This window comes from Rissa tridactyla, chromosome 2 (genome assembly GCF_028500815.1).
Source record: "Rissa tridactyla isolate bRisTri1 chromosome 2, bRisTri1.patW.cur.20221130, whole genome shotgun sequence".
In the NCBI taxonomy this organism is placed as follows: Eukaryota; Metazoa; Chordata; class Aves; order Charadriiformes; family Laridae; genus Rissa; species Rissa tridactyla.
The window spans coordinates 152,856,461-152,879,952 of record NC_071467.1 but is presented as its reverse complement, the minus strand read 5'-3'; the positions used below and the strand labels follow the sequence as shown (position 1 = coordinate 152,879,952).

Below are 23,492 nucleotides of genomic sequence, written 5' to 3'. Positions count from 1 at the left end.
ATCAAGTTTGATTTATCACTGTGTAATGATTGCTCAAATAAGAGCCTTGCTTATCATTTAGGAATGCTTTGTGAATGCACAGGCAGGTATGTGTATATATGTATATGTGTGTTTGTATTTATATATCCATGTTTATGTAGACATTTGTAAAGTGTTCACTAGGACAGATGTGCTCTGTGCTTATGTGCTTCTAGCTGTGCTTTGTCGTGTCTTCAAACTCTTGCACTTTCCAAGTCTCTAAATCCATCAGTGATTCAGGTGCAGATTTCTGAAGGAGAATATTGTCGATTTGAAAATCATATATAAATATAAAAAATAATGAAAAGTATTAAAAATTATTTAAGCTAGAAAAATATTTTTAATGTATTTAGTTAGTCTGGCTTTGAATAAAATGCATCATGTCTCTCTGAACGTGTTCTTCTCCATATTTCATATTAAAAAGGTATAGTAACAAAGCCACTGTTGATTCAAACCAAAATAGTTGAACCATAGCTCAGCTGTGTGAGGCAGGGGTGAAGGCAGTTGATTCAGTCTAGACCTTTCTAAGGGTTTTTATGATGATCCCCCTCTTTAGGAGGGAGCCCCAGTGACTTCACAGAGGAGGATACTTTTTTTTTCGTGCAAAGAGGAACCACTTTTTCTGTATTCCTGTATGGGCTGAGTGCACCGAGTCCCCTCCGCTGTTCTTTCTGGGTCCGGGAGAAAATGCTCTAGGATATTGCAGATTTGGCCAGAAAGCCTCAGCTATTTACTTTCCAACAGGAAAAGAAAGATGATGGACTTAAATCTGTGTAGAAAAAAGGAGTTTGCCAGCAGGAAAAGATGGTTTCTGTGCCTGGTGACTTGTTCTTTTCATCCGTTGCCCCTGGACAGACAGAGCTGTGGCCTAGAGTTGTGGCTGGGCTTCCCCCACATAGCAGGCAGTGTGAGAGACTGCGTGGGGAGAAGGTGGGAGAGGTAATCCCCTTCCTACCGTCGCTGCCATGCATCCTGGAGCCCTGGCTGATGCTAGGACACCCAGGGCAGCTCTCTGCCCGCCTGCTCTCCTGGAGGTCACAGCTGGAGAGAAGGAGCAGTCTGGTGTTGGCAAGGCTGGTCTGGACAACTATACCTACCCTAGGAAAAAAGATTTTGAGCAATGGAGATACTTACTATAGTCTTAAACGTATGCCAGACAGACATTTCTGAATTTTCTCATTTATAAAATCTAAGTATTCTTAGTTGTACTGCAGCCACTGCTGCTCTCACCACAGTCATTATTTAGACCGTGGGAGCACAAGCAGCCTGTTGTTGTTTAATTTACTGGAATAAGTGTAATTCTTTAGTGAACAGTTGAAATTACTAGGTGTAGCCAATAGCAATAAATAGCTCACAAAGCGACATATAAAGCTGTGGTCCAAAGCTTGTCTGGTTTTTTTTTTTGGATTCTCAGGAGATTCCTCCTGGTGTTCTGCATAAAATTTTATCTGTTTAATATCAAATAGAGCTCTGGGTATTGTAGCTTAAATGGTGACATTCTTTTCAAACTACTGCTTGTGCATCTGATTTGCAAGTGCCAGGGCTGGCGGTGTAGCTCCATTTTCAGTCTGCGTGGAAGATGCACTAACTGTGCAGCAGAGGTCACTGTAAGTTTGTGGTTGAGACATTTTAATGCTACTTATCAAAATGTAGTACTGCAAATGTTAGTATTATGACTACGAAATTCTTGTCCCTGCATTAGCTTTGAAATGAAGCAGTATGTATTTTAAGAAAGATCTTTTATGTGGAAGTAGAAAGTGGAAGTGATTATAAGATTTCAAGGAAACTTGAACAGCCCTAAGAAATGTGGCATGTACTCAGAATTTCATCATCTTTTGTATTACTTATCAAGATTTATCCAAACGATGACTTCTGTAGAAATACCTCCTCCTCCTTCCAAAATGTATCACTCCTCTCTTCCCCCAGAAGCCAGGTGTGTCAGTGCTGTTCCCTAGCACAAAAGCTTACACCTTCCCGCAGTCTCCTTGTCCTGCACTTAAAGTCCACAAAATGAAGTCAAAAAGAGCACGGCTTTCCTGTTTGTTTTGTGCTTTGCTAAAGGCAGCATTGAAATATTTCTCTTTCATAATTCAGTGACTGAACTAGTTTCTAACTCTGTTGCATTTGCTGTTCTAAAAGCAATGTTGATCTTCTGCAACTACTTTTTGGGTGAATCAGAAGTTTATTCTGCCAGAGACAATTAGGAATCTGTGTTCTGGACTACTGCCACAGTAGTCATCTTGCAGAGAGAGGTGATGCATGCTCCTGGACGTGCAGTATTGTCACCTCTCCAGTAAAGGGGACAGCTGCAAATGAGCAGGGTACCTTTCTTCTCATCTATAGTAGCCCTTTCTGTTATTCTCATAACTGAATCTGATGCGAGAGCTTCAGTTCTCTGATGTCTTATCAGACATCTGATATCTTATCCCAGCTGTTTTTCCCACCTGGATCCCTCATGGTACTGCTTATATTTGCCACAAGCCATGTATCTTCTAACAAAGAAGCCAGCTGTGAGCTCTATCTAATTTCCAAACTCCGTACGTTTTGTCTTGTTCCCTTCATCATCACAGTAAGCTTTTTAAGCTGTATGGCAGCAAAATAACTTTTTGCTGCTGTTTTCCTGCTGGACTATGTACCTCTTGCCCTGCCATCGTGTTGATCAGTAGTAGTCCTCCTCATCTGCTGCTTGAGAATGTTCGTCCATTTTCAAACAAATTAAACCAGCCATAGAGCTTCTGAGAAATGCTAGTTTAAATCTTTTTCTTTTCCTGCTACCAATTATAGCTGTGAAAAGTAGTCCTTGGGAGAAATATCAAAAGTCACCCTTCTTCTAAAGACAACTTCCGATTTTCATTAACCAGGAAGTTAAAGAGGCTTTTGGCTCTTTTGGATTTTTTTTTTTCTTGATCTTAGTTCTTCAAGGGCTTGTGTAATCTTATTATGGAAATAGTGCCAACAGATGTTTGCAATTTTGCATCCGCTGCAGTTCTATGACTGCATAGGCATGGGAGACTCTGGACGTTGATTAGTGGGGAAAAGCGGGTGAAGTTAGATTGTTGGTAGGTGTTTGGGTGGAACAAGAAGGAGCTCCAATTTCATTCAAGAAAATATAGGAAGGAGGAGTTAATTTAAGCAAGGTCATCGCATGGTGGAAATGTTTGTGAAGTTTACAATAGGAAGAGTCTTCTGTTAGACTGGCAAATAGACCCTTGTCCAAAAATATTCCCATTTTCCACTGTCCCTTTGTCAGTTTGCAAATGGCTTTTGTGGTAGCACTGAGGTGAGACTGAGGTGAAGTAGGCTGGAAATGCAGCATGGCGAACCTTGCAATCAATCATGAACATATTTGTGACTTAGGAACAACCAATTTTGGCAGTTGTGAGAAACAGGAACTATATTGTTAGTTATGTGCCTCTCTATGGTCCTCTGTCTTTTCAGTTGTATTCCAGTTTAGTCATGATTTACACTACCATATTTTGAAAGCCAAAAAAACCTCACCAAAGAGTGTGCTGGGCTGGAAGGATGTGTAGTGGTCAATGGCATTTGCGTGTTTGTCCTCCATGCTGTGGTGAAGTCTCTTGAGTAGGCCTCACTCCCAAAGAAGCATCTGGTGCAAAGGCGGGTGGAGAAGGAGTCAACCTGCCCTACAGGACAAAGAATTGTGGACTTGGGAATCCCGGCCCAGCCTATGGTGACAATCGGCCTGCTTGGGTTGGGCCCTGATGGCAGGATGAGAGGTCATGGCCAGCCCAGTCGGAGCTGCAGGTCTCAAACTCCCTCCACTTTTGAAGGAGGCAGGTACCAAAAGGCAGGTGTCTGCAGCTATGGTCAGAGCAGGAGTACTGATGCTTCAAAATTTGGGTTTTGAAAATAGCACCATTAGTGTGATGTCAATGTTCTCTTTGTTCCTTTCTCTGCAGGATAATGAGGCAAAATCAAATAAGCCAAAGTGCAATAGAAGTACAGAGTTAAAGACGTGTGTAAAATTTCTAGTCAGAATTTCAAAAATACGCAGCAGACTGTAGCTTTTTTTCCCCCCCAATGTTTCTTCTCTCCGACTGGTAATTTCTATAAATTGTTATGTCCTATATGAATATTGCATGCTCCCTTCCAGTTGGATCTTCTGAAGATGAATTCTACTAATTAGGCTAATATTAAGATAGTAACTACCCATAATTTTTACTGTTATACTGCACCTTATCACAAAATTCCTTTTTAATAGGATACGAAATATCCTTTTTGAGTTGTCAGCTTGAAATACTCATGGTTGTTTCTGTAAAGATGAGGTGACTGAGGGTATTTATGGATGTGTCTGCATGGATAGAGGAAGACTACGCAAAGCATTGATCACGTACAAGGGTTTGCTCTCCGTTAACAGGTTAGTATGTCCACAAAGTGTCATTCTCCAGTGGGCCCATGCTGAAGTGTTCTTCGGTTTGTAATATTGTGGGCGTTGCTGTGCAGATGCAGTTTGGGATTCCTGGTGCAGGTATTTCTAAAGTAAATAACAGCTGCTAAGCAGTTCCGAACAGCTGAGCTTCCTCATAGTGAACTGACACAAATTGTAGGGCTTATGGCTTCTTTCTGTTAAAGAATTTAGTGCCTGTTGGATTATCTTCGTGTCTTCAGAACTGAAAAATTTTGGTTTGGCTATCATGGTGGTGTGGTTTTTTTCTTTCTTTGTTTTTGGTTTTATTTTTAAAACCAAAATCTTCGATCCCCCAAGGAAATATTGGTATCACCTCCAAGAGTGGTTTTGTGAATGGTGGAAAAAGCGTGCACGTATTACGGGCTGACTTAGGGATCTAGAAAATAAAAAGGTAAGTGCTTTTTCATTAAAGAGCCTTAGTTCTCTGTTCAGAACTTAACTTAAAATAAAAGGGCATAAGGATTGGAAACAGGCAGCAGGTCATCATACAGCCTTTAGCAGTGCTCACCTCCACGGCACGAGGGGCTCATGAAGAGGAGATGCTCCTCTCAGTCACTTCCTTTCAGCCTTTGTCAGTAATCAGAACATTTTTAAATAGTAAAACACAAATTGCCAACTGATCCTCAACTTGGTGATAGAACGTCTTGTATCAGTTTTCTGGTCTGATTCCCAAATTTGGTAAACAAAACAGAACCCCCCACTTGTGCTGTATTTATGGAAAGTGGACACAGTGTTGGGTTTTTCCCAATGAGGTTCATGAGAGATCATATTAGTTTAACCTTTTCATGTTAAGGTGCGGATGAGAATGTTGTGGCAGGAATATGATTTTAACACCTACTGTTGGGAAAATAAATTGAAAATGTTTAATACACGACACTGGTGGTAAATAGCATTCTCTTTGTTAGAATTAATACCTATTGTGTGTGTATTAGATACATACAAGATATGAATATGTTTTATAGAAAACCAGCTTGTTACTATCTTATTGAAATGTGTTTCTGGTAACTATTAACGCTCTGGTGCAATTCTGCAGTCTTTTCAGTGAATATCCATAGTTCTAAGATAAATACGTAAATAACAATAAAGAAAACCTTTGAAATTCAGCAATAGCTGAATTCAAAACACAGTCCTATGATTGATTATCCAAATGGGTAAATCTTCTTCCGAAGCTCTGGTCCCACAGGGACCTCAACTGTGTGGCGTGCAGTCTTTTAACACAGGTAAGGCAGTGAGCAGCTTCAGAGTCTTTCGATTTTGTCAAAATTCACGTTTTCACAGCAGGCTTCACAGGGAGATCTCCAGTGGCTTCCAACTGCTGCTGTTTGCACTGGTACATGAAACGCCTTTCTCCTCTGCATCTCCTTGTAAGAGCAATTCATTATGATTGTAATATGTTTATTCTCACTTTGCTTAAAAATAGATTGTGAAGGGTAAAAAGAAAAACCGAAGAGAGAGCCCCACCACCTCAAGCATTCAGTGTCCAGGTGCTGCCCAAGATTCAGCCCAAGTGCAATTGGAAAAGATGATGAAGCAGCTTTCAAAGGAGGGAGACCTAATCCCCATGCTTCCTTCCTTAAATCCCCCACTCTACCAAACTGAACATTTCTTTCAAAACAGCACATTTAGTGGCCTGTAGTATGCAATGCATTGAAATGGCTATGAGCAGTGAAATAAATCTTTCGTTTTATTTCTACTTTGATTAGTTATTGACATTTTGTCTCTTTGTGACCCTCTGCATATTAATATTTAATATGCAAAAGGATAGGGTACGTGAGATCTATGCAAACCTAAAGGTTTCTTCCCAGCAATAACCTTGCTTAAGGAGAAATATTGATCAGTTCTTAAGACAAGTAAAGGGGCAGCTCCTCTGGAGACCTGCTCCTATACCTCAGGTCAGGTTGGTTTTAGTTCTTCGTGCATTAAGTTCCATGGTGGTGATACCGCTCAGAGCTTTCTACAACATTTCAAATGTAGATACTGAACTGGAGCAAGTTAAGCTCCAAGCAATTACATATACTCCTTTTACAATGAAATATCACTTTTGTTGCTGCTGTTTTGGAAGTGTGTCTGTGTGTACTTACATGTATATATAAGGATTTTGTAGCAGTTTGCAAGCGATGTCTCAGCTTGTAGCCAATTACGACCTTTTTTTTGAAATAGTCTTCTGAAAGAAATTTTGGACGTAGAAAGTAGTTAGCTAATTTCGACATGGTTGGGATTTTTTTGGGGTCTAAATTGGGTGTGTGAAAACTCTGCTTCCCAGCTCAGAGTGTCACTAATCCAATTTGTTGATTTAAAAGATAAGATTGCTTGACTGTAAATTTAATCTAGGCAAGGTCACTGGGAAAATTTGGACTTGGCTAAGCTGGCCAAAGAAGGAATGTCGTTGTGCAGAGCACAGGCTCTATCTGCTGAAATTAATTTTCTCAGTGGAGAAGGCAACAGTTCTATTTATTTTTCTTCTCTCAGTTTCTCCTTGTTACATTGCTGCATGTGTTTTACTTGAAGCTTTCAAAACCATCATATCAGAAAAGTGGAGGTTCTTCTGAAACCCTCTGCAAAGACGACTGGCTGATGTCACTGAGTGATTAATGTGCAATTAAAATGAAGATAATAAATAGCTCAGCATCTAGGCTGGCTTGGACCATGGTAGTATACTATGGCAGCGTTCTCTAAAAAACCCAACAAAATCCTCTGACAAAAAAATCACTTTCTCTGAGAAGGCTAGACAATATGTAAAAGTGTCTGTCACTCTACGAAATGTACATACTCCTGGTGTGTTTGGTAGTACTAAATGGATTTGCTTTTAAATGAACTAGCGTATTTGCAGCCAAATTTCTTTGTCCTCCTGCTGGCTCCTGTAATCAAATGTCATAAGTATGACTGTATAACATCATAAACTTCTTGACAGTAACGAGTTGACTCTGCATTTTCTCTGGCACCTGGAGTCTTGAAGCCATTAGTTACATTAATGTAATAGACCGTCTGCCCTAGCCTTGGTGGGACCCACGTCTGTGAATCTTCAGTAGAAGGTGGAGATTCATGTTCCTCCTTTGATTCTGCTGAGGCGCAGCAGTAGCCCCATGTCCTATGGCATCTCCTCCAGGCTGGGAAACACATACACCAGGAGTGATACAACATTTTGGAGGTGTTTACAAAAATAACTAAGGAGCATAATTCAACATAAGGGCTGAATTATTGGAGATGAGAGCTGAGCAGATGGCTTAATACTAAGATTTATGAGTCACCTGAGATGCTGAACATTAAATACATGCATATTTCTTCCTATTCTTAGGGATCTGTAAGTTTTTCATTCCTCTAGTACCCTTATTTGGTGCCATCTGGCCTTTTGTGATATGTAATTTTAGAGTAAGCCAATTGGGTAATAAAATATTTTCGTTATAGGTTTACAACTGGAGAGTTAATGAAAGGTCAGCCGATCACTGCAGAAACTGCTTTTGTTTGTGTTATTACCGCGCTTTAGGAAATTACTACCACTGTTAACCCCCTGGCTAGCCGAAAAAATCGTATAAGGACCTACCTGCTTCAGTGCGAAGCCAGCCGGCCTCAGTGGTGATCATGGGTGTGTGAACTAATCTGGATGCCAAGGATCAGATCTGCAAATCACACTCCCAAACTCATGACCTTACTGCACTCTTAAGTGCCTGTTTAGCTTCCTAAATGCTGGACCATCCTTTTTTCAATTATAATATTTATTAATAACTTTCAGCTTTGTATTTATAGCTTCCATTTTTAGAAAACATTGAATAGAGTTTAACAGAATCTTAATTTAACAGAAAAATTATTAGTTTTCTGGATGTGTTTTTTTTTTTTTCTTTCTTTTTTTTTTTTCCATGTCATGGCGTGTTTATTTTGAACAGGGTGTGGATATATTTTCATTTCACTTGGCTGAGTGCCTTTCCCACCCAGCCACACGAACAAGAGGGAACATCTTTCAATTCAGAAGTTGGCAAAAATAATGGAGCAGCAAAATTCCACCCTTGGGAAAAGGTTAGGTAGAATGTGAGAAAAGCAGCAGGTTTTGCCTTAAGGTACCAGGGTGAAAATTGATATCTTTGCATGGGATCTTTCATTAACACATGGAAGAACACAGAGAACACATGGAAAGATGTACAGAAAAGTGCTGCTCCTTGAAGAGAATATCAGCTTTTCTTTACTAGGGAATTTTGGATATTCCTTATGTATATTCACCTGGAGTTTTGTAGCTGGTACTGGATGATCTTTCTGGTTTTCTGAAACTCATTTTTCATCTTTACTAGCTTTGTTCAGAAGTGCTGACATCATGAAGAGAAATTATTTCTGTCCAGTATAGTTTAAACTGAAAAATTATGGATCAATACTGTATATATCTGAGGAGGCGTATAAATAACATGTATTGGAGCAGCTTCCTATTTTCATATTTCAAGAATAAACAAAAGAGGGTAAATGATTCAACTGTGAAGGATCAGAGAAGTTTTAATCTTGATCAGGGAGTGCAATGATTTATGCCATTAACCAATTCTTGATGGTAGTCATGTCACAGATCTGCTCTGGCAGCTGGAAGATCCCAAGGGACAATATGCTGCAACCCAATGGGAGCTAAAATGTAGTTTGCAATGAGATGGGCAACAGCAGGAGAGTAATATGGGGAGCAGCATAAGAGGAATATGAGTAGCAGTCTCACATGCTGCGTTCTTGAGTAACATGGTTTTTAGCAGCGTGGATCAAATTAATATTGAAGTTAGTGCTTCTGTTGCAAAGTTTCTATCTGGCTGCACTCTTACAAAGCATGTAAGACAGGGAAGTCTTGTCTGTGGGTGTTTGCAGATCTTGAATTCAAATTTGACGGGAAGAAAACTTTTTATTTCAAAACATCCATTGTGAAATTCCTTAGTTTAGCAAACTGGGAGCTGTGGTAATAGCAGTTGTATTAGTCCTAAGTGCCTGAGTGTGTGTGCTTTCTGTATAGCTACTTAACAGATAGCGCGGAGAACTGCTGTCATGCTGTCTCTGGCAATACCACATATTCAGCTGCAATTTCTACATTGGTTTCTAGTTTATTGATTGGAGATTGTGTAGGCTGCACTAGTGGGAAATCCCCGTAAGTGTAGCAGAGGTTGAGAAATGGTAGCTTGACTGCTAGGAAAAAGAAATCTTCTGTATTATTACAGAGGTCACCAAAGTTTGTAAAAATGTATGAATTGGCTGCTTTCTGGAGGGTGTATTTTTTGCAATATTTAAGTTGTAATATACTGTCTGTGATACTTATATTCCCAGAAGAGTACAATATTTTGATGTTCTAATGTCTAGTCAAGCTCTATCATTATCATTTATAGGGCCCAGTGAATGAGATGAGCACTTAATAGAAATGAAGTTCCTGGTCAGAGGAGTTTTCATTCTAATTATGTAATTAACATGAATTAATTTATTAACTTGCAGATGAATATGGATTAGCAAAATGATTAAAAATGAAAAAAACTATTAAACTTTTCTATATTACAGTTTCTGTTTTTGTATGCATAAACCTGGACTATACCATCTGATAGAACAGTTGTTTCACTGCAGGAATTTATATTTACAGCTGAGTTTCCTATGTGGATAAAACTGTTCTCCATGGTAGGATGCAAGTCAAAAAAGTTCTAAAAATGAAGCAAAGCTAAATGACATACTGTGACTGGATAAATTTATTAAAATGGAATTTCAGGGAATGTACATAATGTATAATGCATATATTGGTAAAACATTTGACATCTGTTTTATATCACTGGCAGTGACACCCCTACAGTAGTTTCTCGAGGAACTTGAAATTGCTAACACAGTTACAGAGCTTTAAGTTACCAGGCTGCTTGGGACTTAATTCTGGCTTTATTGAACATCTGTGGAGTAATCGTTTTTCTGTTTTTTAATTTTTTTCCCTATTTCCTTATATTTGGGGTTTTTTTTGGGGTGTGGTGGTGGTTTTTTGGTTTGTTTTTGGTTTGGTGGTTTTTTTTTGTTTGTTTGGTTGTTTTTTTTTTTTCATAGTGACAGCTGTAGTTAGCTGCCTAATTACAGAGTCATTGCGAATGTTCCTTCTTCAGAGGCTTGCTAATGGCAGTCATTGATTAACGAGAAGCTACGTTAAGGTGTCATTATATAACCACTGAAACGTTTCTTTCCATTTCATGGTCAGTGGCTCTTGTTGACCCCACTGATTAGATCGTAAATGCAGAAATGTCCTACTGGAAGTTCAGCTAAGGGCAGGAGAGAAGATGCTTTTAATACTGTTTTTATTGTCAGGCCATATTCAAAAATAATCCAGAATTTTATTGATGCATTTCACATCTAGGATATAAATTGTTCTTGGGGAAAATATTGCTCACAAAGGTAATTTGGAATATAGGCACAAAAGAATGTAGATAATTCAGTATTTACTCACTGATTTCAAGAACAGGTATTTCTACTTATCCTTTGTAATACATAATATAAATATATATACGTGTATATATACCTGAAAACTTCAGACTTTGGCAAAATTAGTCTTTCACTGTTGATTTCATTGTTTGTTTGCCGCCTCCACACAGTTTCAGAGGTCTCTACCTTCATGTGTAAATAATCCATAGGTGCTCATGTAGAATGTTAATAATTACAAAATATGATTAAAATAATAATTAAGTAACCAAATGAAGCACTCCTCATGAAGCAATGCTAGAATTAAAGCTCTACGTGTACATTTTTAATTTCCATAAGTCTTTTCCTCCTTGGGTTTAATTTCTTGTGGCAGCGAAATGCAAACTGGAAACCACATTTGGCGTCAGCTGGTTTTTGAGAATTTAGTTCTGCTGCCCAAACCTCTGCTAATGCTGTAACGCATAGAAGTAGGGTATTATCCTCGGTCTCACTTTGCATACAGGTAAGCAGGAGATAATCCGTATGTTTAACCGGTGCAGTACATAAGAGGAGTGTTTTCAGTTACTGACTATGGGAGAGCGTGAATGTTGGCTGGTGAAGACTTTTCTGCCTCTTTCTACTGAACTGCTTATATTTCACTTGCTCCCTTCCAGCCTCTTCCATCTTGCCTCGCTTTTGTCTCAGTTCTTTTATCTGTATAGTTCCAGTTCCTCGTTCTTCTTGCCCAGGACCTTTTATTACCCAGTCGTAGTGTCTGCCCTCCCTTCCTCTCCTTTGAAAAGATTTCTTTCTTTTTTTCTGCCCTGCTGTCGTGAGCATCAATTTGAGCCATTACTAGTAAAAGTGTCTGCTGTGCTTGCCATAAGAGGCAAATAAAAGAAACATGCCCCTAAGAAACTGATGATCCTTAGGGGAAAGTTTATAATCTAAATTAAACAGGGTACTAAAACTTGCTGTTCTCAATAAAGAATCAATTTCTATGGGTTCCTTCGGTGCAGGTAGTTTATGGCAGCTAGCTGATCGTAGTATTTTTGCTAGTGTTCATTTCAGCAGAGGATTTATTCTGAAATATTTAACTGTTTTGAACTTGATTTTTCAAAAAGTGTAAAAAATCAACCCCCCTGCAAGATAAATCTGTTTGGTTTTCATGGCTTTTCTGCAGCTGAAGTCAAATGCATTCGGGTTAGCTGGTTCCCATGTTGCCATCCTGTCTAAACTTTCTTCCGGGATAGAAAATTGATAAGTATCTGATAACCGCTGTGGAGACAAAACAGAAACATAAAGATCATATGTTGTGTAATCATCCTGATTACTCTGAGCAGTACTATGCTGCAGGTTTCGCTAATCAAGATTAATTGTGATCTAGGCTACGTGAACTGCCATGTAGAGTGGATTGTAATTAAATAAAAATATAATCATTTTAACATTGTGCCACTAATATGTATTTACAATAGGTAGTACTTTTGAAAAGACTCTTATTCCCTACAGTGATTAGGAAGCTGAGTTATATTTTCTAACTGCACAGATGTTGTTAAAAGCTCATATTTCAGGCCATAAAGACTTATTATATTTGAGGTTGTACAGCAATAGAAAAATGGTTTGTGCATCTGTCTATTGTGTGAGACTTGAAAACTAAAAAATATCTGGAATGGTAGAGATTTATGGAAAACCTAACGTGTGTATATATGTGTTTTAAATATGTGGTAGGTAATTTATAGTAGGGCATTGCTAGCAAAAAAAAATTGCTTTGACAGGTCTTTACAACTCAGAGGTAGAAAATATTTAATACAGTGTGTAATAAGAGAATCGCCTCTGTTTCAGCTTTCTCAGCATGAGTTGACAGGTCTTAACTTGACTTCTTTCACGTCGTGTCTTTGAATTTTTATCTAGAATGGTTTGTACAAATGCTCCACTTTGAGCCTTAATGAACCAAAACGTTTTGGGGTATGTATACTCAGGTTGTTCTGTGTAGGGGCCTAAATCTGTATTCCAGAATATTCTCTTGTGTATTCTGACAACTAGAAATGTAATAAGCTTAAATATTTCTTCTTTTAATAAGGAAATAGGAGTGCATCCTTGGCAACTGTACAAAAGCATTAAAAACTTAAGCATGTTAGTGCATTTCTGCCCATCTACAAAATGGGGTTTTTGGGTGACTTTTCTCTCTGCTGCTGCTGTTTCCACCTCTTGACCATTGCTTTTATTAGATACCGCTTTGTTGGGTGTCTGCGCTTCCATCCCTGTGCCTCTCATGGATAATGGAGTATACCTCAGAAGATCTTTAATTATGCCAGCTGGGTGGGTGATCTGCTAACGAGGGTTCTGCTGCCCCGCAGCTTCCTGCCCGGGCAGGATATTACTTAGAGAAGGCGGTTTATTGACCTTGTGTGGGCTGGGCAGGAGCCACGCTGGGCTTGGGAGTGTATCGAACACTTGCAGGGAGATTGTATCGATGGAGGGGGGGGCGAAAAGCCACGGTGTCATGAGTAGAGCCGTCTTGTGCGTTCGGCTGAGATTTTATCTGTGAGCACCAGATACAGTGGGCTTTTTCTAAATGTGATTTTCTTTCAGAAGATGTGCTTGTTAAAACCGAAGGAAATTAAATTCAAACGGGCTCTCAGATAACATTGAGTCAAGCAAATAAATGGATAAAAGCAAGGAAGCTCTGGCCATCAGTGTTGGGGGGTCTTTCCCCATCCATCACGGGCTGGCCTGGCTGCCTCAGGTGCGGTGTCTTACCCGTGGCCTTGTAGGGTCACGTCCTGCCCTGTGGTCTCCAGGCCTACATTAATCGTCATGCAAGCTTTAATTGAGTGACCCATGAGCAAAAACTTGGTTAGGAGCCCTGTTCTTCTGCCTGGAGGAAACATTTTTGAGCCTGATTCCCAACAATTCCTCTCCATGCTGCCACCTCGGCAGGCAGGCAGCGCTCAGCTGTGGGAGCAGGGGGACTCAGGGGACCTCTGTGAACACCCTCGGCGTGTGGACATGGTACATCCCTGGTACTCTGTCATTTGAGTCTAGACAAGGAAAATATATTTCCTAAATAAATTATCTCAGAAAATACTTTTTTTTTTTTGTTCCACAAAAGCATCATCAAAATTAAAGAATACAAAGCACGTGGATTTTTTTTTTTAAACAACCATATTAAGAAACACCATTTAGTTTTGCCTCTTTCAGAGCTGGGAAGAGATAACAGAAACCCTTTTTAAACGGGACATTTTCATTTGTTTGACATCCGTATGAAAAGGCAAATACCATGCTGTGTGTCAGACAGTACTGTACCTGCCACGTGTCCCAGCCCTTTTCTTTGGGAGTGAGTAGCGTCACACAACCTCTGAAAGTGGTCAAAACAGTCTTATTTTGTGGCTGACTTTGAAGGAGAAGAGTCACTCTAAATTGCGTGTACTTCAAATGCTGCAGTGTCCATAGCAGAGCAAATTTTTTTTTTTTTTTTTTTTTTTTTCCTCCCCATTCCTGAGCCACCGAGTGGGTCAGAGGTGTGGGTCGCACAACTGAAGGAGGCTGCAGTACAAGATGGGAAAAAAAAAATCGTTGCTGTGATTAAAAGCATCATTTGTTCAACCTACAACCAAGCAGTATCAGAAAAATTGTCTTTTCTAAGCAAATATGTAATGAATGTTATTTATGCAACTGTGGTGAGGCACTGTTACTTTCCCAACTAAATATAATAAAACAGATGGTATTAAGCCTTAGCAGCTTTAGTTTTGCCTGTATTAATGAGAGAGTATGGACTTTATAATCATAGTTTAGTATTATTATCTGACACTTAGGTCGTCTTACGGCTTCTAATTCTTAGGTAAAGGTGGATGGATGCCTTTGGAGGATACTCCCCTGAAGAGTGGGCAGTTCCTGTGCTCATGCATACTCCTGCTCCTTTCTTCTTCTTCTTTTTTTTTTTTTTTTTTTTAAAGATGACTTCCATTCTTTTCTGTATCCATAAAATAGGTGGTTCCCTTCCTGTAGACACAGTTCAGTAAAGAACTCGGACAGTGAACAGTTAGGTTCATTTCATTGTGACTATTTAAACTGAAATTTAACCTCGAATATTAAATGCTTTGCTGAGTCTGGGTTTGAGTGGGATGAGATGATTGCAATAGGAAACGGATCCTTCTTGGCACTTTCCCAGGCTTCCAGGCTTGTAGAGGTGTTGCTCATGTTGTGTGCGGTTAGTTGTTGAGGATTTTGAAAAGGAACCAAGTAAAGCCACCTTATCAGAAGATAAGACACTTCTTTATTCCATTTTCTCCTCACTGAAGAAGACCAGATAGTTGAGGGATGTGTCTCAAACTCTTAGCTCTACCTTACGTAAATTTTGGGTTGTCAGGAAGTTATGGTGTTACCAGTCAAAATATAATAATTTGACCAAGGACTCATAATATATTGTTGCTGAATTCTAATTATGGGGGGAAACAAAACACATGTAATAATTGTTTTCCAGCATCCTGTTACGACCTTTGAGTTACTGATGTTTTTCATACATCTGTTTAACTTTTTGGCATTACAAATGTCTCTATTCCACTTCCTTTTTATAAAATTGAATGGAAAAGAAGTTATCATTTCCTTACTCCTTATCTTTAAATATGTTTTATGCATTTCTTTTTTTAATTGTTAATTTTGCCTTGTATTTGAACTTATACTGTCTGTTTCCTTTGGGGCTTTTGAAACTCTAAGGAAATCCTTGTTATTTCCAGAACAGCCTTAACTGAGCTTTACAAATGTGTGTTCAATGAAACCTCTTTTGTATCTTTCTGTTCCTGTATATGTTACACAGATTCCCCTTCAACTTTACATAGGTGATAATGGTGCCTTTATGACATGTACATCTATATACACACATAGACATGTATGTTCTAACTTACACTCTTGTCTCTTAAATTCTTACATGAACTGTCAGTCTTATTGTTCCCTGGAAGCTGATTTGCTTTTAAAGCTGAAGTCTTTCTGGGAGATACAGTAAAACAAGATTGCAGTTAGATTTCCACTAAGTAATCTGTATGGATTGACTATTCCTGAAGGCGGTTTTATTTCCTGAACAAAAGAAACGTGACTTTTTCTGCTTGGGTTTATTACTTTAAAATTAATGTGATTGGTGTAAATCAGAAAGGCTTAGTATGCCAAACGCAGTGCAGCTATTTAATACTTAGATGAGACGTACTGGAACAAATGGCAACAAGCCATTTTACAGAAGTAATCGTAATGCTGAAACCAAAAGTCTGTGTTGTCTCTTGTTTAGGCTTTGATTTTTATGACCAGAAGAGGTATTCTGGTCTTTAGAGATGGTTATCATTTATTTAGAAAACTCATATGTGATCTGACAGGGGGTCTCCTTCAGTTGTGACTTGATTTTTTTGGTGTCCCCTTCAGAGGTGCTCTGCAACTTGCTATCAGTGCTTCTGGTATAGAGAACGGGCTGAGGAAGTAGATGAAGAAACCTTTTAAGTTCAGAGAGGTAAACTGCAATAAGCACTTCAGTCTCATTTTAGAGGACAGAAAAAAAGAGGCCAAATCCACAAAATTACCTATTAGGAGAAAAAATTGTGTTTTTCACAACAGAAATGCTTTGTGGGAATTGTTCCCATTAAATTAAGCTTAAACAGTTGGAGTTTGAGTTTCTGTCTAATACAGGCTAGCAAAGGGGATTGGAGGAGGTCAGGTTTTAACAACAGCTCTATTGTCCAGATATTTATTTAGGCTGGAGACAACTGGCCAGTTTTAGTAATGCAGGACATAAATTGTGGGCAGTGGGCACTGGAAGGGCTGGGTTGGGGCTGAAATACACTGACTCACACCGCTTTTTCCTACCAAGCGGCTCTGAAACAACAGATGTGCTGGAACAAGGGTAGGAAGGAAAGCGTGCTGGCAGTCTGGATCTGTGTTTGACTAGGGAAGGAAACTGGGTAATGAAAGAAGAAAAAAGACATGAGGGAAGGGAGCAGTGGAAGTAAACAATAACAAAAAGTTAAAAGAAACGAATCTTGGCTTTCTCACAGAGCTGTGAGAAAGAGCAGCAATAGAGTAGTTACACTAAAACCTTCATTTGCCGAAGGTGTTATTTTTTTTCTCCGCCCCTTTATGTAGAGTGATAACCTTATTCAAACTAGCAATTTTGGATGAAAATTATCACTTATTAATCTTTGGTTTACCTATTAATTTTCCTGTAATGGAAAACAGACAAATTCTCAGATTCCTGCTACTGCAGGTCTTTTAAGCCCTCTGCAACTACAGACAATGGTAGTCTTTTTTCTTATCTAAATAATTTATAAGGGGATGGCTGTTAGCCAAGAAGTCCGTGAACAAAGCAGAGAATCACAGAGATTTGTTTTTACTAGTAATCCTATTATTAATACATTTTTGACAATGGTCTGATTGAACAGGAATACATAGTTGCATCAAGAGCATTTTTGGATACAGACTTCTTGATCTGGGGAGGGGCTGGTGTTCAGAAGGAATGTAGCAGCATACCTCCTCATTGTTTTAGTTTTTGTTCTGTTTTTTTTTTTTTTTTTTTACTTTACAAGGGCGAAAGAGGGGCTTCCTTCCATTTTAGTAGAGATTTTAGCTTTTCAAAAAAGTATCTTTTAGCAAAACACTAGCACCTATTAGATTAAAATATAATTCACAGCTGACTAAAGCATTTCAACCATATCTATCTCAGATTAGAAAATGTGAAGAAATTAAAATCCAACTTTTCTCACCAATTTGTGATAGCAATTAGTCAAACTTGCTGTTAATGAACAGAGTCAAACCTAACTTCATTGGTTTTCCCCTAAGCTTTCTTCAGTCCTTTGGAGAAGGAATTTTAAAAGTAGGAAGATCAACTCAGCTGTAGTTTTGTTTTAAAGGGGAAGATGATTTCTGTGATTATTCTCTCTCCTAATTGATTTTTCTTTTCTAACAGGGACTTTTGCAGTATGTACGAAATAATTTTGTTGAGAACAATTCACTTTTTGCTTTAGAGAAGTGACAAGATTTAATCTCTAATTCCATTGAGGGGAGAAAAAGTTGATAGAAATTTTACCGAAAACACAGCACAACTAAAAATAACGGCAATTTTAGGTGAACACAAAACTAATCGAAGCCCGTTCTGTAATTCCATGTAAGGAAATCCTTCTGTGGGGAGAGAAAATTTACTACTGATTTTCAAAAGATATTTATACACAGGTACTATAGACACAAGTTGCTCGTATATGAGAAATTAATGGTAAAAATCTTCTAGATATGGCTTTATTTTTGTTTCTTTTTCATCGGGAAAAATATTTACAAATGGTTTTGGGATAATACATAATTTATTGCTACAAAATTGCAATTTGCTTTTCGAAGCAGGGAAGTAACAATGTATTTTTAATTTAAACAAAATATACTTTTTTCATTCTTAACAATCTTATCCATCAGCTTTACCACAATATCATGTTTTCTCTCTTTATATGCATTATGCATATACATTTATCTATATTTGCCTTAAGTGGACTAATTTGTAGTCTGTTTAGTTATAAAGATGGATCCTCCATAGTGTATTCTAAAGTTCGGGAAACAGACACCACTTCCATCACTGTTGGATGCTTTACTGAGGCTTGTAGCAAATAATGGTTAGCTCTTCGGAAAAGTCTTGTTCCTCTTCAGGTGGCTTCCTTCAGCGTTTATTTATTTATTTATTTAATTATTTTAATCTTATGATACAAGGTCACGTATCTTCCTATTTTTGCATGTTTAAATTTTGCCTCTTTCCTGCAAGGAAACTCCCCGTTTTGTGACACTTGACTCTTATTCTACTCTGTCTGTGCTGGTTGTGTTACCCTCCGCTGTACAGCTTAGTCACTGTATTTAAACACAACTTTTAGGAAAGGTCGAATGAAGATCAGAAGATGTAGATATTGTTCTGATCTTTGCTTTACTTCCTTTTTCAGTCACTTACCATGACTGTTATTGTCCCCAGGCCTCGGGTACTGATGCCTCGCTGCTTCTTTGTTGAAATGGTGCTTTTTCACCTTGTTATAGCAGGTGCCTGGACAGAAAGGTCTGAAATTCTCTTCCTGTGCAACCTTATCCTTGAATGGGGAACATTAACAGGAATAGTCACACTATTTTACTGAATAGTTTTTATTCTTATGTTGGGAATAGGAGTACATAGTAAATGGAGAACACTGCCTAGGAGGGCTCTGAGTCACCTTTGCCGAAAGTTCATCTGACAGCAGAGGGAGCCTTGGTTCTGACACCTGGATTAAGTGCATACATTTCAATTATGCCGATACCAATTACGAGTGAGTTTTTCCCCGTATTGTGACTGTTACATAGTTGTAGCTGGCAATACCCCGTGTAGACCACCGAATATTGAGCTTGCTAGCTTGCAGACTTAATTACAAATCCATGGTTTACTTTTGTAATCTGTTGTGCTCTTAACAGTGCTGGGACTGGTGATAAGTCTATCAGTTTTTACTTGGTCACTAACACAGTACCAGCATTAAATTCTAAATGGCAGCCTCTGTGTTTGCTGTCTGTGCTATCTCTGATAAAACATTAATCATTTCGAGGTTCCATTCAAACCCATTGATAGAAATTGTGAAATGTAATTTAGCTTTGAGAATAGAATTAATGTTTTCTAATAGCTCTAAGCTATTCTATGATTTATTGGTTCCACTGCTTGAGGGTTTTTATAATCTAAATTGGTGATTACAGATGATACACAACATTGTGTATCATAAATAGGAATTATGTGTCTGGTGAAAACGATAATGGGGTTTTGTACCTTGTATGTATATTAGTACGTTCAGTAGTATATTAAAGCCCATTTTAGAATGGGAAGATAGTTTTGCCCACATGTAGATCTTCCCAGCTCATTCAGTCAGTGAATCTGCTACTATTTACTGGTTTTCCTCTAATTTGAGAAATATGTATTGCACCAGAGTAGCGTAAAATTAAAGGTGCACCTGTGGAATCTCATTATCCGTGATATGCTCTGCTTTACGACATGCTTTTTAACATTTTTACTTGTCTTTGAGGAGCCAACTAAGACTATAATACTGTTTATGATTTCTGAGGGAATTTTAGTCCAATGATTGATTTGTGATGAATGTATCTAACGGTTGTGTTTGAGAGGATTATTTTGCATAGCCAAGTCCACCGTTGGAAGCGACCTTCATAAACGCGGAGAGGATGAAGTGAACATCTTTGTGGACAATGGAAGTTTTATATACTTTTACTGAAGTTTTAACGTGTGCTGTTAATTTTCTTACGTGACACAAATTTCCTAAATTTCTGCCCTGGAGTGTAGATGGGCAGTACTGGTCTGCTCTTTCTGTCATCACTGGATTGGTAGACTTTCATAATCATTCGCAACAACCAGTGGTTTTGAAAGTCTCTTGCTGTCATAGAAATTTAAAATCTGTTATGTGGTTTGAGTTGGAAAGGACCTTCAAAGGTCATCTAGTCCGACCCCCCTGCCATGGGCAGGGACATCTTTTGCTAGATCAGGTTGCTCAAAGCCCCATCAAACCTGACTTTGAACACTTCCAATGATGGAGCAGTAACTTCTCTGTTACCCCACAGATGAGGTATCCATAACTTCACTGAAAGTAAGTGGGACTCCTTTGGGAAGTTATCTGGAACAACTAGCTTGTAATAGTGATCTGTAAATTATTCCTCTAAACCTTCACTGATTTTTTGAAATTTAAATCTTGAGAAGAAAAGACATTAAAGTGCCCCAAATATTGCTTGTATTTCCTTTTGTTCTTCATAATGTGAAGATATGCAATAAAAGTAAATGTCAAATTTAAGTAGAATTAATGACATAGTGATTTTTGATAGAAATGGATTATACTGTGAAAGAAGGTATTTCTTATCAAACAGTGCAAATCGGTGTGTATTTCTTATTTATAGTGTATACATCTAATTATAGAGAAGCTCACTTTAGACAAGGCTTTCAATGAAACAAGGAAGTCATTTATTACATTCCTCTTAAAATTTGTAAGGAACTCAGCTTTCATAGTGATGACCATTTATTATTATTTTTATTACATAAATACTTAGATAAAGAGAAACGGGTGCCAGCAGCGAATTGAATAAAACCCCCAGTTGATCAATAACCCAATTTAGTTTAGAATTTCTTTAGAAAATATAGCAGTATTAATCAGGAGAGAACGCTTCAAGTATAAAATTTGATTTTCCTAGTGGAAAATCAGTTTGCTTTATCAAAATCTTAAGGTCTCTTTCCCCCTTTCTCTCCCCATCATACAATTCTCCTTTTGCAGTCAGGCTAAATCAGATTTGTCTGAAGCAATAATTGGTGATTATCTCTTAACTGCAAGATATAGTTGAGCCTCTTTGGTTAATCCTATCTTGCTTGCCATCTATAGTGAGTCAGAGCAAGACAAGGGAGAGAGGACTTGAAATGTGATTTCTAAGGTCATTTTTCCTGTGAGGTGTAATTATGTCCAAGAGCTCTGCAAATTGTGGAGGCAATGGCAACTGGACCTCGGCAAAGAGATGTGCAATGGTTGGGGTGGAGAACAACTTCCCTCCTCGGCGTGAACGCGCCTTTCTGTGGCACGGCAGGAGGGGTCCCAGGTTCTGTTGTGTTAGTGGGGAAAAGTAAAAACCCTTGTGGAAAAGTTTTTATTGTTCTGTGATCTTTCTTGTGTGCTCGTGCAGAACATGTTCATTATTTGGGCTAATGAAGTGTTACAAGATGAAATTTACCTAACAGAAAAAAATCCCTGCTTTATTCCATATAGAAATTTAAAATGAGAAGTGAGGATTATTTATGCTTATGCAATGTTTTACATTCTATTAAAAGCTGGGGTTTTGCTTCACACTTGGGAGAGGGTTTATGTATGCCACAAACTTTCATTACATTCTTATTGTTATTATTGTTGTAGTTATAATAATAATAATATTTTTACTGGGTAGACTAACAAAAGTTACCTATCTCTCAATTCAAATCCCGACTTTCTGGTTTTATTTATGCTTCTTAGCATCACTTTGTCAAAGATGACACAGTTTCTGTAGAAGTAAGGCTCTTCTGAGAGATGCTGAGAGCCTTTCAAGTGAAGTCTGTTGGAGCCAAGAGGATGATTTATAATTTTATTAGCAAAGTCTTCTCCTAGAGACAGCTTCATTAGATGTTTTATGGGAAAAGAAAAGTTTTAGAAGTCCAGCCACTAGTTTGTTCTTTTGCTGTTATATACCAGGAAGCCTCACTGCACCCTTAGTGCCAGGTTCTTGGATCCTTGGCTGGAGTCCCCATGACTGTCAGAGCAATCCTGGGCAGTGTGGGAAGAGAATAGCAAAATGGTAATGAGATGGTGATTTCACAGTTTATGGATTCATTATGCGTCCTCTCTCCAGCTAGTCTGTATTGCTTTCAATTTTGGAGAGCAGATCAATATGATAACTTAGATATCAATCTCTAGGTAATGTTGCATAAAACTAACAACTGTTAAAGGAACTTCTTTATAAATTACTGATATGTGTTCTTCTATAAATTACTGCCTTGTGTTCTTATAAAGTATTTTTTACAGTATTTTGATCTACTCTTTAGTGATACTGTGGTAGAAGGAAGAGTGTTTTTTAATGTGAATAAGTTTTTCATATGTAATCTTGTTAGTGGGAAAAAAAAAAAATATATATATATACACACACACAATCTTCTTCCAGAGCTTTCCCATTTTCAATTTGCCATACATTTGAAATGATGTTTTCGTATTCTTACATCAGCAGAATGCTTTGTTGTCCTACATATTGCTGTAGAAAATATACTGAAAACCTCTGCTACCTGGTAAAAATCTATTAGCTGTTCCAAAAAAGCAGCTTGACAGTATTAGGACTGTATCTCTTATGTTTGTATAATACAGTAGACTGAATTTTCAGGCCATCAGCAAATCTTGTGTATGCAAAATGCAATTTTAGCTACTTTGTGGCTGTCCTTAAATCCTTTCTCTTAAGATGTCAGTTGAGCAAAACCAAAGCCTCTAAAAAAGCTGTAGCACGACATCTGTGATTTCAACAAATCTTGTGCTTCGTGTGTTTGGTGCATTGCCTAAGAGTGCCTGGGATGCAGCCAGACTCAAAGACTCTACGTCTGCAAGGTTAACATAGAAACATTCACATCATCAAGGTTATATTAAACAGGAAACACTTAAGGGACGTTGTGGGAAAAAATTGGTATTTTTGGCTTGGAAAAATGTCAGAGATTCTTTTATTATAGTATTAAAATAAAATCACAATTTAATTTTTTAATAATTTTTATTAACATTTTAAACCCAAATAACTTCATATTATTTCCCCCCCCCGCCCCGTTCTTGAGATCAGCCAACGTGTGATATACTGGAGATCCTTACAACTCTAAGAATTTATGCAATTTTTGCACATACAATTGTGGTCAGTACTTATATTAGTAAGTTTACACTAGCATTACATTAGCAAAAGCATGCTGGGTGTTTTTGACTGGGAGGTGGCTTATGCCAACAGTTGCAAGAGGGTTCATTAACTTTTGTTGTCCATTCCTAAAATATGAAAGACGTAACGGAGCAAAGGATACAGGAACAGTGCATGCAAGATGTGTGCTTACTTTAGCAGGTAGTTCATAATTTCATAATTTTCTCATTTTTTTTCATAATTTTCAAAATTCCATAATTTT

General features: G+C 38.1%; 1 protein-coding gene across 14 annotated transcripts in view; it reads left to right on the top strand.

Annotated features, from left to right (window-relative positions):
• Nucleotides 1-23,492, top strand: part of PARD3 (par-3 family cell polarity regulator) — a 466,403-nt gene that overhangs the window by 87,985 nt on the left and 354,926 nt on the right. The gene's annotated exons all lie outside the window — the stretch shown is intronic.